This window comes from Phyllostomus hastatus, unplaced genomic scaffold (assembly GCF_019186645.2).
Source record: "Phyllostomus hastatus isolate PE091 unplaced genomic scaffold, TTU_PhHast_1.1 phas_contig_86, whole genome shotgun sequence".
Classification (NCBI taxonomy): domain Eukaryota; kingdom Metazoa; phylum Chordata; class Mammalia; order Chiroptera; family Phyllostomidae; genus Phyllostomus; species Phyllostomus hastatus.
In genome coordinates, this window is record NW_025333977.1 from 12,353,878 (window position 1) to 12,370,728 (window position 16,851).

Genomic DNA, 16,851 nt, shown 5'->3' on the forward strand with positions numbered 1-16,851 from the left:
CACCGCAGACACTGATAGCAAACAAAGTGCTTAGAATAATACATAAAAGTCCTTTTACTTTTCCTGTTCTGAGACCAGACATGTCCCAGGTTGTTACCTATAATCCACATTTGTCTTGGTAAAGAGTTACTTAACGAGTTTGAGACAGATGGAAGCGCTGTCTCGGTGTTCACGTTCTGAAGTCAAAAGCAGGCGGCAACAAATCCTCCTCCTTCAGAGGATTCGGGTGTCGTGCAAAGGGAACTGAGTGAAGAAGAAAGGTGGTAGTTCCACGAACCACTGAAGTTGGCAGAAACAGCCAACTTGAACAGAGAGACAGATGAAACACACAGAGATCTCAATATTGGTAGGAAATCAAAGCAAAATAAATCACAAAACAAGCAAACACAAACCAACAACTAGTGATATATACATTTTTGAAAAAACGTGACCTCTTGTTATGTTTGAGGTCATTATTCCTCTGACTTAATCTTCTCTACCCTCCTGGAGCCTGCAGCTTTCTCAGGCCTTGCCCAAGAACTTCTGTATGGCTTCTACTTTACTTTTCAAGACAAGAAAACTAAGAATAACTTTGTTTAGAGAGTTACAAACTTCCTTTAAGACAGTTAGACTCCAAAAGAGTAATGAAAATCATTCATGTTTAGAGTGACTCCCTCAGTATTTCATTTCAGTGGGATTATAGTGGACAGACCCTGGAGTGACACCCCCAACCCCCTGCAATAATTTCCATCTCCTGGTGTTCATCCCTTTGGATAATCTCCTCCCCTTAAGTGCTGGAGGAATCTGTGTGTTGCTTCTAAGCAAGAATATGGCAAAAGTGATAGGACATCAATCCCACGATTATCATAGTGTATACATACATGCACACACACAAACCAACCGTCTTGCTAGATGCAAAGAGAGAGTGCCCTCCCAGACTTGAAAACATAAGCTGCCACATTGTGAGTTGCCCATGGATGGCAGGGAACTGTGGGTGGCCTCCAGGACATAAAGGTGGCCTGCAGCCAACAGCCAGTAAGAGTTCCTGGCCTTCAGTCCTACAAACCCCAGTAAACGGTTGCTGCCAAGAACCTGACTGAGTCTGGAAGCAGACTCTCCCCATTTAAACCTCCAAAGGAGAACATGGCCCAGGCAAGGTCTTGTAGCATTGTGAGACCCTGAGGTAGGCACAAGCAGACTCCTGACCCTAGGAAACTGTAAGATAACAAATGCATATTGTTTTAAGCCACTAGGTTTCTGGTAATTTGTTATGCAGCATTCAGAATCAGTACTGAGACTGTGCCATGAAGAAGGGTAGGCCGCCCTGTTGGCTGATTCTCAAAGAAAACTCTGATTCTGCTTAGAGGGGGCACGCTCTTCCAAGTGCACTCCAAATCAGGCCTCAATAAAACCTGAAGAATATGGAAGTCCAAGTTATTTCAGCTGACTGAAGGAAAAAAAATATATATAATCATAGTAAGTATGCATTAAGAAGTACTTTTTCTAATAAACACCATCTAATGCAAGAGGAATAAAAGCCCCTGGAGGGAAAATGATGTTTTTAAGCAGCTGATTAAATGAGAGTTCCTTCAGTTTTAGAAGAAAATCACTAATGAGGGCAGGAATTAGGAAACTATATAAAAAGTCCCGTGTGAAGCCTCTTAGGGGAAAAATAAGCCAGGCAGCATGGAAAGATGAGAAGATATTTACAGCATTATTTTGATGACAGTGACGGCATGAGTCAGCGCTATGGATTCCATATAAGTGCAGAGTGGCCTCTGGGTGTCATAATGTGGTCTGCGTACTGTGAGAGGGCACGGAGAAGCAATTTTCCAGAAATCAGTGAATGCGTACATCTGGAAGAAGTTTGGGTTCTGGCACATGTAAATTCTATTCTAAAGTTATTTTTGCACAGATACTAACATAGGATTGCCTCATGTGCTCTGTGCGCCTATGGTTAATGGGATCAACTCTAGGCACAAACTTTAGGTTTGTTTTAAGAAACATAAACAAGAGGTTTTTTAAAAAAAATCCCCAACATTTGCATATAATGGTAAGGCTCTGTGTCATGATGGCTGCTACTAGTACCTGTATTCTGACGCCACAGAGCCCAGAGTGTGAGATAAATTTATCAAGGGAAGAAAATTAATAACTCACCTTTCGATTGTTCACCTTTCTATTGCTCATACTGTCCTACAATGTGTAGGCATGGTGTCTTATAAGAAACACTGCGTGGTAAATGAATATACTAACAAAAGGACTCTAAAGAGTATTTATGCTATAATTTGATTTTTAAATTTATTTCAATGTTTGAAAAATAATTACAATTGTCATCAATTCACAACATGAAGTCTTGACAGCAACTGGCATCAGGAACCAAGGATAAATGGATGAAGGGGACGCAGACTTGTATTCAAGGAGGCGAAAAGCGATTCACTGGGGTCACAGTAGTGCTTCCAGAGGGAAATTGGGGTACACGGTTATTTGTGTTTGGTTGGGATTATTATCAAGCTTCTTCTGGTGTGAATTCTTTGGCCCTCAACTGGATTAAAGCGCCTTAGCAAGAAGACTGATTATTTTGTAGCTTCTGAAAATACTTAGTATAGCAGTTTGCTCATAGTAGATGTTCAGTAAATTTTTACTAATTGGGATACACAGATTTTATCTCTAATTTAGACCAGCTGTAGCATTTGGATTTTCAATGTTCATGTTTGCTCAACGATGACCATGAAGCTCTTTCAGAAAATATTTATTTTAAAACTATATACCTGCATTTCTATGTGTATTATGGGAATTCATTTTATTTAATTGTGTAAAACAAGTTTTTACATTAAAATGTTAGTAACTGAAGAAGAATGTTTGGCTGATTTCATCAACATAGCGTGCTGACTTCGTGTTCTCGAGACTCGCAGCTTCTCCACATCACCACTTCTCAGCAGGTGTTGGCATCAGGGATCCCAGGGAAACCTCTAATAAACACCAGATACAGGTTCCACTCCTGGAAGTCTACATCCATACGTCTGTGTTCAGGCCTGGGAGCCTGCATTTCCAAACGAGCTCCCCCAAGTGTTCTCATCTGCACTGACTGGGAAATTAATCCTACACCCTTGGGAACAGATGTGGAGCTGGCTGCTCTGTCTCCATTAATTGGCATTCGAGAGATTTGTCAGTCCTCGTGGGCTTATGTTCATACTTCACCACAATCGGTTTCATATGACAAAATATATGGTCTGGTTGCAAGACCAGAAATTCCATTCTTAAAAATCAGAGATGTTATTATTCCAAATTGTGCAATAGAGAAGGGAGAGGTGAAGTGTGAAAACTGGACTTGTTGGACCTCTGAAACTTGGCTGAAGGTGGTGCCGTGTGGGAGGGAGGTGGGCAACAGGTGGGAGACAGGCACTAGGCAGGTGGCAGGCAGCCAGGGTGCTGATCTGGAAGAACTCAGTGGGTTTCTGAATCCATCCCGGGTGCCACGCATGCGCCATGTTGCGCTGCCGCTCCCTTTTCTATCCCAGATTCATAGGAGAACTCCAGGTACATGCACACAAATGAGGGCAATGTGGCAAGCTGCTTACCATCGCTGGAGGTCAAGAAACAGACCTGACTATTTTCCTGGCCTTTGAGTCCGAGTATGTTGGGAGGAACTGAATGGCTTCTTGGCAAGTCGTGGCAATTCTGACAGTGGGGCCGGCTCTGAGGGGCTGGAAGAAAGCACTGGCCTTTCTTTGATTCATTTCAGAGAGAAGTTCTGAAGAACTCTTTCAAAAACCAACAGATACGATAGAATATTTAATTTGGCTCAAAAAAGTCAAATGATCACATTGACCTAAGGATCACGAAAAAAATAATCTGATTACAGAATGTTGACTATAAACATGACAAGGGTTTAAATAAAGCAGTTTATAGAAAAGCTAAGATAAGCATGTGATTTGAGTAGAAACTAAGGGCGTCAAACTGAGTAAAGTTTCATAAATGTTTGATAATTTCTTTATGAATATAATTAAACATACTAAAACCAGCAAAGTATTTTTTTTTATTCAAAGGGGAAACAAGGACAAAAGCTTTTCAATGCTGAGAATGTCAAGAAAATGCTGACATTTCTGTAGCAGTGACAGCAGTAAACTGTAGTCACCAGAACTGCTGGCAGTGAGAGCCAGCAGTCACACGATCTCCTTTCATATTGGAAAGCAAAGAATTGTGGTGATTCTAATGGACTGTGGCCGCCTGCACTTAGCAACCGTGCACTGAGTATCTGCTACAACTCTGCACTACGATGTGGTTACTACACGACAGAGGCTGCTGGTGTGGGAGAAGCTCATTGGTGGGCTTTCTTTTTCTTTCTTTGGAAATCAGTTACGGAGATAACCATGCTCTTCAGCTGTGGAGGTTATTCTGTTGGGGGCAAGGTCCCATCTCTTGTCTTACTTTTTTCTGTTTTATCCCTAACACTACTCTCATTCTCAGCCAGTTCCTCCCACCTCCCCTTTACATAAGTTCGCACTCTTTTGAGTTTGATATATGTCTTTGAACAAATACACTCATATATTTTTGAAAAATATGCAGCAATGTTTAGTGTATTTTTCATTTTCCCAAATGATGTTATGCCACAGACTGCCTTCAGATTTCTCGCTTGTTTCACTCAAGATCTCTACCTGGTATTGTATGTGTAGTTAGTTAGTTGCTTCTACTGTTGCAAAGTGATGTCATAGTATGCATCCACCACCTGCCACATTTTATCTAACCGTTTCCCTAGTGATGGATGCCAAGGGCACCTCCACTTTTGCACTTACATGAACCGTGCCAACAATTACTATCCTCACACATGTCCCCTTGCAGATGTGAGCAAGAACTGTTTTGGAATAATCATTCAAGAGTGGAATTGCTGAATCATAGGTAGGTGTAAAACTGGAGAGGAAATATTTTAATGTTTCTGCACAATTTGGGTTTTCTGATCAAATTTTACTGAAACTTGGGACCTGGGCTAAAAGCACAGGCTTTAAAAATTAATTTATGACTGATTAAGAAGTGAGGGACCATCTAGAGAGATTTCTCTTCCCTACAAATACAAGTTTACCTTTCAAGGTAGGGATGAGACCCAGGATTTGGAGACGTCCCTGCCTGTCAAGTTAGAGACATTAGTCCTATCCTCCCCTGGAGAGATTTAGTTATATCTCAAAGGGCAAGAGTAGGAGTAGGAGCAGAGATTTGTCTTCCCTTCCTTCAGATGAGTGGGAATAGCTGTCCATCCCTAGTTAAAGATCCAGACTCATATTTTCAGGGTTCTCTAACTATGGTACAGACCTTACAATGTATATAATGATATCCGGTTCTCAAAGTGTTGCTCCAGGCAACTGAGGCAAAGGAAAACTGGTGAGATTATTTGTTGTAAATAAAAATAATAATAATCTGCTCTGCTCTAGAAATCTTGTTTGCTTGAGACATTAAAACTTTAACATTATGTACATCCTTAACTTCACTATGTACTGATACATTGCTTTCCAAAATGGCTGTACAATTCCCATTCCCATCAGCACAGCATGAAGTTTCTGGAATAATTACCATCCAACAATCCTTTCCCATGTCTGAGACAGGCCGTCTTTTTGGTGACCACAGACATACTGGTTTGATTGCACTAGGGGCTTGCAGCAGTCTCCAATGACTTCTTAAACCATTGCTCCTCAAACCATGGGAAAAGTCAGCCACACTTCTGTAGCAAGCATTGTATTTCTGTCCATTTTTTATTGCCTTTGCTATCATAAGAAGCATTCCAGGTTTTGGGAATTAGACCACCGTTTTTTAGGTGCAATTATTTTTAATACACTAGTACATACCAACGTTTGGCCAGGGTCTAGTTTTACTTTAGGAACTGTCATTTTATTGCTGTGTTTACTATTTGGCACAGTTACAAACAGGAATCAAGCTGCCATGACTCTGCCATGGACTTAAGAGAGGGAAGGCATTTCTTCCCATGGTGTGGGAATTTCGAATGTCTCGTTTAGTCGTTCAGCAGATGGAGCACAGCACTGGTAAAGTAACAGTGACCAAGGCAGACATAGTAAGTTGAACTACCCCTCAGTGGAGAACTGGATAAACTGAACTATGGTCTGTTTATATAATGGAACATTTTACAGATGCTAAAATGAATGAGCTAACTCTACCTGTATGAACAGATATACTTTTAAAAGATAATCTTAAACACAGAAAGCATATCGCAAAAGATATGTAAAAAATATAACACGCATGTAAAAATTAAAAAAAAGGTTCAAAAACATTCGTGGAAATAATACAGACCAACCTTCGAAGAGTATTTGCAACAGTTTTCTTCTGTTTGTAAAGAGAAATATTTAAAGTAAATAGGAAGAAATGAAAGCACCTTTTCTATCTTGTGGTTGGATCAGTATCATCTTTCTTCACTATTCTGAATTTGTCAGCTATTTCTGAATGTAACGACAATAAAAGTGAGGCAGAGAATACAGTTCAGTGAAGCAAAGAGTCTAGCAGGGGTGAGAATCTGTGAAAAAGCAAAGTTCTGCATGTGTTGGGGGCTCCCTCGGTACCCCTAACATCCCTTGGAGAGGAGACCCTTTATTTTGCCTGTATGAGTCTGGCCTTGGGGTTAAGGTCATTAAAAGACTGCTTCTTCCTCCTGATTTTTGCATTTATTTCTGTTGTGGGGGGTGCTCCATATTAAGGCTTCTTTAAATCTAGCTCTTCAAACTGGGTGATAAAGAAGTAAGCACGAAATGCAAAGTGTTTGAAATAAGTTCTGTTGTCCTGTTTTAGAAAAGAAACCAAACTTCAGCATGCCGACATCAAGTTCTATCTTAGTGCCACGGAAGCGCGTAAATGACAGAAGTAACCCTTAGCAATAAGACTTTGTTTCCCCTGCAGAGTGGTGTGGAGCGGTGTGGAGTAAGGAAGGTGGTTTCAGGGCCATGGGGTCTGAGTCTGTGCCCTGCCACTGTCATGGACTAGCAGGTCTTGGGGAGTATCTTCATTTCTCAGGGCTTGTGGTGCACTCTTCAATCTGTGAAGTGACAGCGATCCCTAAGCTGTCTTCTTTGGAAAGGTTTTGCCTCAAATCAATTCATGGTAATTACACTAACTGTAGAGAAATAATACAAAGGAGTGATAATGATGATGATTTGAACAAGGCAAACTAAAAAGCTCCTTTTTATGCATATAAAACATAGTGTATTTTTGTTTCTTAGCTAGATAAATATATGCAAATCTTTCTGAAATGAAGGACTTGTTTAAGAAACACTGTTGTTAGGTGCCTGAGAAACATATTTCATTTTCTAAAAGCAAGTAACATACTTATCTGTCTGTTTTTGTTAGTGTGTTGTCAAACGTAGGAATATTGAGTGTAATGAGATGCAAACATAATAGGATGTAATGCAATGTGAACATTTGAAAGGGGAATAATGACTTGTGCATGTTTGATGGGGCCATAATGAGATGTACAAATAGAAATGCACATAGAAATGTGCATGGGTAATGGTGTAATGAGATGCATAAATGGATGGGTGTAATGATAAAGGCATTCAGGGGGATGTAATGTGATTTATAAATGGAAGCATTAAATGGGGAGGGTGGAAAGGGCAGGTTGTGATAAGAAGCACAGAGAAAGAATGCAGTGCTATGCATGAATGGAGGAGCTAATAATATGTGCGTGATGAGGATGTAATGAGATAAAAATGGAATGGCATAATGAGGTTCACAGATGGAAGGATGTAATGAGCTGTGCAGAAAGGAGGGAATAATGACAAGCATGAAAGGAAGGATTTAATACTATGACTAAAGAAATGGGCATAAAAGGATGTGAAGACTGAAAGGAGGAGCAGGAGAAAAGGAACACTGGTGAAGGGATGGGAAATAACAAGATGGGCAAATGGAGTACTCTAATGAGATGCTGAAATTAAAGCGTGCAATGAGGTGTGTCCATTTAGGGAATAATTAAGATACATGCATAGGACTATAATGAGGTGCCTACGCCTGGTCAGACACAGACCATAGTATTCAGTTTTTACGAAGGAGGTGAAAATGGAAAAAAAATTCAGAGCACAGAGCGACAAGATATAACTCTATTATACATCTAAAGGTTACAAGATATGTAAATAGTTGCAAATCCAGAAAAGAGAAGGCTAAACAGGTGATTTAACCACAGCCTCAGAATTTATGAAGTAATCGTTCTATAGGTACCGTCTGGGGCATTTACTCTGCATCAGGTGCTCTGTTGGGTGTTTAATTGAATGCATCATCTCATTTCTCCTTCCTAGCAAGCCTGCAAGGTGGTTGGATTAGTTCCTGGTTTATGGATGAAGGCTGTGGTGCAGGAAGGTCAACCAAATTGCCCAGGGTCCCAGAAATGTCAGTGGTGGAGCTGTGACTTAAAGCCAAGTCAAGTGGATTCCAGTCATTCTTCATGTGTGTCTGTAGAAGTAGTCTGTGCCACCTCCTGCTTCAGAATCACCTGGATCATTTGTCAAATATGCAGAGTGCCAGGCTCGCCCCAGCAAGTGCCATTTGCAAGATCCACAGAGGCCCTGGAAACTTGCATCTAAAGAAGCTCTCCAGGGAAACCTGCATGCACTAAGGTCTGGGAACCACTCAGCAAGACCAGCACTAGAGTGGGGGGTATTCCAATGCTTCCCATTAGCTCTGGTGAAAGACTCTGAAGAAAGGGGCATGTGTTTGGCGTGAGCTACTTGTGCTGGCTGCAGGGAGACTATAGAAGGAATTTCCAGACCTCGGTGTGAGGTTTTAAATGATTCTGTGCACTGCCGTTAACAGAGAACTTTTAAAAAAGGCCCCTTCCGTTCAGATTGGTCTTCAGTAAGAACCCCAAATTATATTGAAAATAGTATAAAATACAAAAAATATATTGAGATTAATTAGACTCTAGGAAATGTTCGTTTGTTGAATTAAAACAAAAAAAGGGTTACTCCCTCGTCTTGTTATCCATCAGGGCTTTGAAGACAGTACTGCATCCTTAGAACCTGAAGGTGGCCAATCGCCATGCAGCTGTCAGGGTTCTAGAAATAAAAGCCAATAGCATTGCTGTTCTCTTTCCTGTTATGTCTAATATTGAAATACTTAAATTGCTGTAAGTTTTTTTGTATTAAAAGCCCAGAATTTATGTTTTGAAATGAGTGTTAAACTTGAATGGCCACTCACAGTTTAGTGACATGGCCACTGCTCAAAACATTTTTAAAAGTCGCTTTTGGGATTGTTTCTAGAGTGTATTCATGAACTGCATAAGAAAAGTGTCATTATTTTAGTGACACCCAGCTTTTAACTTGCAAAACTATTATTCAGTTGGAGTAGTCTCCTTTTATAATAGGCCTGGGTGGACCTGGATAAATTTTTGGCTATGGTGGAAATAAAGCTCATTTTCATAAGGCTCTGCCTTTCCTTTTGTTTGGGGGATTCTTATGGAAAAAGTGCAATAAAATAATATTAGTTACCTTTTATTGAGCACTTACTATGTGTCAGTCACTGTTCCAAGCATTTTATATGTACTGTCTCTTCTAAATCCCATAAAATCCCCTGTGAGGTGGGTCCTAGTGTTTTCTGCACTTGGCAGGTAAAGAGGACGAAGCACAGAGGACATCCATAAAAGACCTGGCAAATGATAGGGCCAGGATATGAACCAAGGTGCTAAGCTTCTAACTACAACACTTCCACTTTGCTTGAAAAGAGGTACTGTTTATTCTAATAGTTTAGTGCCCACTGTTTGTAAGTATTCACACACTATCTGTGATCACATTGAGGGGAACAGAAAAACATTTCCTCATGCACTGATTGTTTAAGGAAAGAACCTAAACCACTATTGGATTAGAACAGGCATTTCAGAGGAACTGCATACCTCTGTTCCCCCAGGAATAGAGTTATTTTGTTAACTCTTTTCTAAAGTTCTTTTTTCCCCCCTGACTGATGCAGAACATCTGGCCGACTGTGAAGGAATGTTCACTACAGTAGTAAAATTGACATGCTTCATTATAGGACAGTCTGGCCTGTGTTACATGAAGAAAATGCAATGCACATGATAAACCAAGATTTAAAGAATCCAAGAAAATATTTCTAATGACAATTTTAATTTCTTTAAAAAAGCTTATGTACAACAGAGGTACAGTATACATGGGCCATTGTTAGGGAGATATTAAAAGTGTATATCAATTAGCTTGGTGTAAGATTAGCAACTTCCTAATTTTTCAATAGAGAATGGAACTGTCATTTAGCTTCAATGTGTTTACAAAATCGTGTGCCATCACTTAATACAATGAGTTGTGTGTAAGGAATTATTTAAAGGAAGGGCCCTATAGATTGCTATGATGTATAGCTCTTGAGGGGGAAAATGAATTCAACTGCAGGTAGAGACAGTATTTTGGGAGGCACAGTTTAGAATTTGGCTGAACTTCCATACTCAGTGGTCCCAAGCCATCAATAGCAGTCATGCTCGTAAAAGTCTCCAGAAGGCGTGTCAGTTCTCAAGGACTCTTTTCACCTTCGAGCCTCTCCTCTCACGTTAATCATGTTAATCCCAGTTGAACTATTATGTGGCTACAGGGGAGGAGTGTGAGTCCACTGATACTACATAAACTGTGATAAAAATTCATCTTGTGCTTAAGCTAATACTCTCCCCGTGCTACCTAGCATTGCAAGCCTTATGCATGGAGCATGGCGGAAATGCAGCCCTGGTCACAGTTAGCCTCTCTCCCTTTGCTCGGCTGGCTGTCCGCCTTAGCCTTGGCCAGCCTCGTGATAAATGAGCTTGTGCCCTTGTTTCCAAGGGGAATAACAGAGCATTTGTTGGGGGTGGAGGAAAAGCAGAGGGTTCTTGGGAAAAGAGGCTCAGCACAAATCCATCATCTTTATCATTTAGAAAATAACTTTTTTCTGGGCTCTGAAGAGTATCTTTCTGTTTCTCAAGTCAGGTTTCCTATGTATAGATTGTTCTTTAGCATTTTATATCTTTCCTTTCAGTCTGCATCCTAAGCCTCTATCGCCTCTCAAACACAGATCTTCCCTACTTCCTCGAAACCTGGTACCATTTCATTACCACTGAATTAAAAAAAAAGAAAAGAAAAGCTTATTTTAGCACTCTAACAGCTGACCACTGCTGGAGAAAAACCATATTTTCATGTTACTTTAAATCTATCATCTCAGATCCCAAATGAGTGCTTCTCATCGCCTGATGGGCCTGCTGCTCTGGTAAGGTCATTCGTGGTTGCTTTCTCTAAGAATTTCACTTCACACATTCATTCCTCAAACCTCCCACATCCTACCCCTCCTTTCCCTACCCGCCTTTTAGCTGATGGTCTCACCTCTTATTTTACTGAAAAGATGAAAAGCCAACCAAAAGAACTCATTCACTTTTCCACCATCGAATCTACTTGATCTGGGTCTGCATGCAGTGACTTTTTCCTCTCGTCTGCTTATCATTTTCACTCTCTCTATTGCATCATCCCAACCACTTACAAACATGCTCTGGGGTTTCCATAATAAACCGTCTCCATATTTGCTCCACTACCAACCTGTTCAGCACCAAACTTTTACAACAGCTCTCTCCATGTGCCATGTTTCCCTCCTTATTCTTCTCTTCTCACTTTCCTCCACCGACTCCTGTTTGCACCTTGCCCTTAAAACTCCATGAAAGCTGTTCTCTCCAAGTTTCCCAAATGGGTGGACATTTTTCTGTATGTGTCTTCCTTGATCTGGCTTCCAAATCCCAGCTGCGCCCTTTCTCTTTCTTGGGCATTCTCTTAATATCTGTGACCTCTATACTTGCTGGCTTTCTTTTGTCTCTTGGCTGCTTCCTGGATTTAATCCTGAACTGTGGCCTTTTCCTCTCGATGCTCTCCTCCAGGTTGCTTTAATCTCCCCAAGGCTCTTTCATCACCTCTGTGCCGACAATGTCCTCATTTATATTTTTGTCCTAAACTGCTTCACATTTGCCTGTTAGACAATTCCACTGGCACATCTCAGTAGGTATTTTTAATTTAAGATATTCAAAAGCCTCCCTCACCCTAACCTCCCACCCATTAGCTTGTTACATCCCTTTTATATCCCAAACTGATACTGATGTGTCATTTATTTCATTCTGATTAGGGCCATCCCAGTTAAGCTACGCTCCTCTCTCATCTGGATCAGCAGTCCTCTCCTTCACGATATCCCAGATTCGGCTTTCGTGCTTCTGATCTAGTCTCCGCACACTGAGTGATCGTTTGAAGACATGCTGGGTAATGTCTGCAGCTCAAAACTCTTTGGTGACTTCCCAGAGACTGCAATAAAATCTCCATTCCTTGCTGTGGCTTACAAGGCCAGAGGTCAGTTTCCCCAGGTGAACTCTCAACTTCCCCTTCTTCCAGTGCTGTGGGAGGACAGCGAGGTCCCTCCTGGGCAGGCATGGCCATCCATAGTGACTCAGGAAGAAGAAAATATTAGAACTTTCACTTTATTTTTCATCTCATCCTTTAACATTTCTATTTTTGAATATGTCTTATAATGGAAATGAGTATAATAATACATGGATATAACTTATAAGTAAATAAATACAAACATTGAGGGTGATTGCTCAGAAATATTTTCTGATGGCAAGTGTGATTTAAATTCAGAGGAGAATGCTCTAAGACATCAAGGTTTCACCTTGCTTTTCTCATTCTTTCTCTCTTTTTGGTTTTTGATCTCAAGGTCTTTGTGCAACGTATTCTCCTTGCCAGGAAAACGCATCAGACACCGCCTCAGAGAAGCCTTCCCTGACCACCCAACAAATGCTCCTTTCATCACTTCCTCTGGGCATTTTGTGTTTTACAGTCTCCATGGGGTGGGGTGGGGGGGGGAATTGTGAGCTTATTTACTTGTGTATTACTGTTTCCCTTGGGGCGGGGCGTGACTGCTTGTGTTGGGTCTCTGCACAGTGGTTGGCGGAGATATTTTGGCATTCCCCCAAAATATTTTTAACTGAGTGATTGAACTTAGGGTCACATTTACAATGTCTTCACTGTGATTTTTTTTTTTTTTTTGTCTCCTCCATGTCATTGCTGATGCCATTCTCTTTACAGGGAACCATTTTTCTCTTCTTTAAAAAACCCAGACTCCATATTTTAATGCCCACTCTTCTCCTAACTGGCTTGCTCTCCATAGGATTGTCCCACATATTTGCATCTGCACACACATCCCACCTTCAATCTACCCTCTCAGGCCCCTTGCTTCCAGTTTCCTTTCATGAACTGCATTCCCATGGAGTTTACCCCTTAATCACTAGATTCACCCTTCCTGTGGCTTCTTGGGATAGGCTTTTGTTCACACATTCATTTAATCTCTTTACCTCACCTTTGGTTTTTAGATACTGCCTATCAGATTTTCCTAGTTCTGAGCTAGCAGCCCAGGAACCCCTATCGGCCACCCTCCTCTCCTGCCTTGGCCCTGGCCTGCCCCTCATCTAGGCTTCTGAGATCCCAACCTAATTCCTATTACCCCATCCCTATTGTGCTCGCTCTGAAAGGGAGGATGAACACAGCTGACCGCTCTCAAACACCAGGATTCGCACTGCTGTCCCTTGAGGCTGGCCTCCAATACTTGACACTCACATCACTGTGTAGACTTACATTTCTCATAAGAATATGAGTAGTGAACAGCCATTATAAGAAATAAGCATACTCCTTATTTACTTCCTTATGCATATTATTTATTTATTAAAGCACTGTGTTAACAGCGTATCTCCAAATACTGAATCTAAGCCTCAGGAGCAACAGAAGGCCTCCTTTTGTTCCACACAGGATTGGTGCTGTAGTTTTATTTATGCTTTGACACTACTGCCAGTTACCCTGAGGACTGTCAAGTGTGTTTGTAGCAATGTGGACTGAAAACAAATCTCCAAATGTTAGCCAGATGGGGCACGCTTTATTTCAGCAGCAAATTTTAATTTTTTTTTGTTTCCATAATGGGCATAGTTTTGAGACCTCAGTTCTATGGCATATTGAATTTCTCCAGGCTTTGGGAACTGGAACATGTGTGTCAATAAAGGAGACTTCGCCCTCATATTCTGGTCCTTTAGCAATTACCCAGTCAGCTTTGTCAACCGCCTGGTCCTCTGCTGACCAGAGTGCCTCCCTGGCTGAAGGGTGGGAATATTAATCATGTCTGCAGCGACTCCTTGGAGGCCATCCTCCCCATTTCTTCAATAAGTCAATGGCTTTTCTAGCCTTTAAAAAAATCCTTATTTGATAATGAAAACTGATTATCTTAAAATGAAATTTTCTTTTTTTTAAATTTTATTTTAATCATTGTTCAAATACAGTTTTCTCCCTTTTACTCCCATTCCAGCCCACCCTCCCAACCCTCCCCACTTCCCTCCCATTACCATCCTCCCCCTAGTTTTTGTTCATGTGTCCTTTAAATTTGTTCCTGTAAAGCCTTCCCATTCTCCCCTGAAATTCCCTCTTCTCTCCCCTCTGGTCACTGTCAGCCTGTTCTCTATTTCAGTGTCTTTTGTTATATTTTGCTTATTTCTTTGTTTTGTTGTTTAGGTTCCTGTTAAAGGTGAGATCATATGGTATTTGTCTTTCACTGCCTGGCTTATTTTGCTTAGCATAATGCTTTCCAGCTCCATCCACGCTGTTGCAAAGGGTAGGAGCTCCTTCTTTCTTTCTGCTGCATAGTATTCCATCATGTAAATGTACCATAGTTTTTTGATCCATTCATTTACTGATGGGCATCTAGGTTGCTTCCAGCACTTAGCTATTGTAAATTGTGCTGCTATGAACATTGGGGTGCAGAGGTTGTTTTGTATTGGTGTTTTAGGGTTCTTAGGATATAGTCCCAGCAGTGGAATTGCTGGGTCAAAAGGCAGATCCATTTTTAGTTTTCTGAGGAAGTTCCATACTGTTTTCCATAGTGGTTGTACCAGTTTGCAGTCCGACCAACAGTGCACTAGGGTCCCCTTTTCTCCATAACCTCTCCAACACTTGTTGTTTGTTGCTTTGTTTATGATGGCCATTCTGACCGGTGTGAAGTGGCCAAGTGGGATTCATTCCAGGGATGCAAGGATGGTACAATATTTGCAAATCAGTAATGTAATGCACCACATAAACAGAAGCAAAGACAAAAACCACATGATCATATCAATAGATGCAGAAAAAGCATTTGATAAGGTACAGCACCCATTTATGATAAAAACACTCTGCAAAGTGGGAATAGAGGGAGCATTCCTCAACATAATAAAGGCCATATATGAGAGACCTACAGCCAACATCATACTCAATGGGCAAAAATTAAAATCTTTTCCACTAAGATCAGGAACAAGACGAGGCTGTCCACTTTCACCACTTCTATTCAGTATAGTACTGGAAGTTTTAGCCACAGTGATCAGACAAGAAAAAGAAATAAAAGGCATCCAAATCAGAAAAGAAGAAACAAAACTGTCACTGCAGATGACATGATAGTATACCTAGAAAATCCTATAGACTTGGGCAAAAAGCTGATTGACCTAATAAGTGAATTTGGCAAAACAGCGGGATACAAAGTCAATATCCAGAAATCAAAGGCATTTCTGTACACCAACAATGAAACAGCAGAAGCAGAAATTTTAAGTAAGCTGCTTATTTACATTTCTTTACATAAAACAGTATAATAGTAGAACTAAAGGTGGTACTTCTCTCATAATATTTTTTCCTCGATTATAAGAGAAATAGATACTTCTTGGAGAAGATTTAGAAACTACTAGTCCCATCAACCACAGCTAACAACTGCTAATATTTTGGTATATTTCCTTTTGGTTGTTTGAATGGGCAATCCTCCAAATAATCTTTACATAAACAATTTTGTATATTGCAATGCGGTATTTGACATAAATATTGTTTCATGTCATTAAACATTTCCCATAAAAATGATTTTCATAGTTCCTCAATACTTTTTTCATATGGATGGATATATTACTTTAATTCTCATCTCAAGAAATATCCCTATATCTATATTTATATCTCTATGTCTATATCTAATACTTGAATTCCCCCTTCTTTAGGCATTTAGGCTATTTACAAATCTCTACTTTTTTGGTATTTGTATCTAAAGTTTTGTACACATTTCAGATCATTTCTTTGGAACAGATTCCTAGAAGTAAAATTACTATGTTAAAGGATATGACTATTTTTAAGACTTTTGACCAGCATTGCTAAATTGTTTTTTAAGAATGTTGAAATAATTTACACTTCAACTAGAAATGTGTGAAAGTGTCTAAACTCCCTTAATCTAGCCAGCATTGATTATTGTCTTTTAAAAAATGAATTTAAAAGGGTCATGTTATTTTATTGTCAGTTGTTGTATCTTGACTACTAATGAGGCTGAATGCTTCCTCTGGACTCCAGGTCTCATGTTCGCATGTCCTTGGGCTATTGCTTATTCATTTGAAGGAGCTTATAGTATCTTAAGGGTATTAAACTTTGTCTTTTATACTTGTTATACCATTTTCATTTCAGTTATTGTATAGATGGGTTTTGGTTTTTATAAGTTTAACATTTTTATGTAGCAAATCTATCAATCCTTGACTCTTGGATATTACTTACAAGTTTAATTACATTTTTACAAAGAGAAAGAAAAACATGTACAATGGATAATGTAATAAATATCCATGAACTTGCTGGACAAACTTAATAAATACTCATTTTTTCCTTCTGAATTTTTACAAACAAAATTACAGATGTAATTGACATCTCCTTAATCCCTTTTCCAGTAACATTTTCCTCACTCTTTCCCTCACTTCCTCATTATCCAGAGACAGTGCCATCATGAATTTGGTGTGATTTTAAATATGGTGTTATATTTTGATCACAAGTATATATACCCATAAAAAATGCATTGTGCTGCTTA

At 40.1% G+C, this 16,851-nt stretch overlaps 1 protein-coding gene across 5 annotated transcripts in view; it reads right to left on the minus strand.

Annotated features, from left to right (window-relative positions):
* The window catches only part of VEPH1 (ventricular zone expressed PH domain containing 1), a 209,514-nt gene that overhangs the window by 35,651 nt on the left and 157,012 nt on the right, over positions 1–16,851 (minus strand). The window lies entirely within an intron of this gene.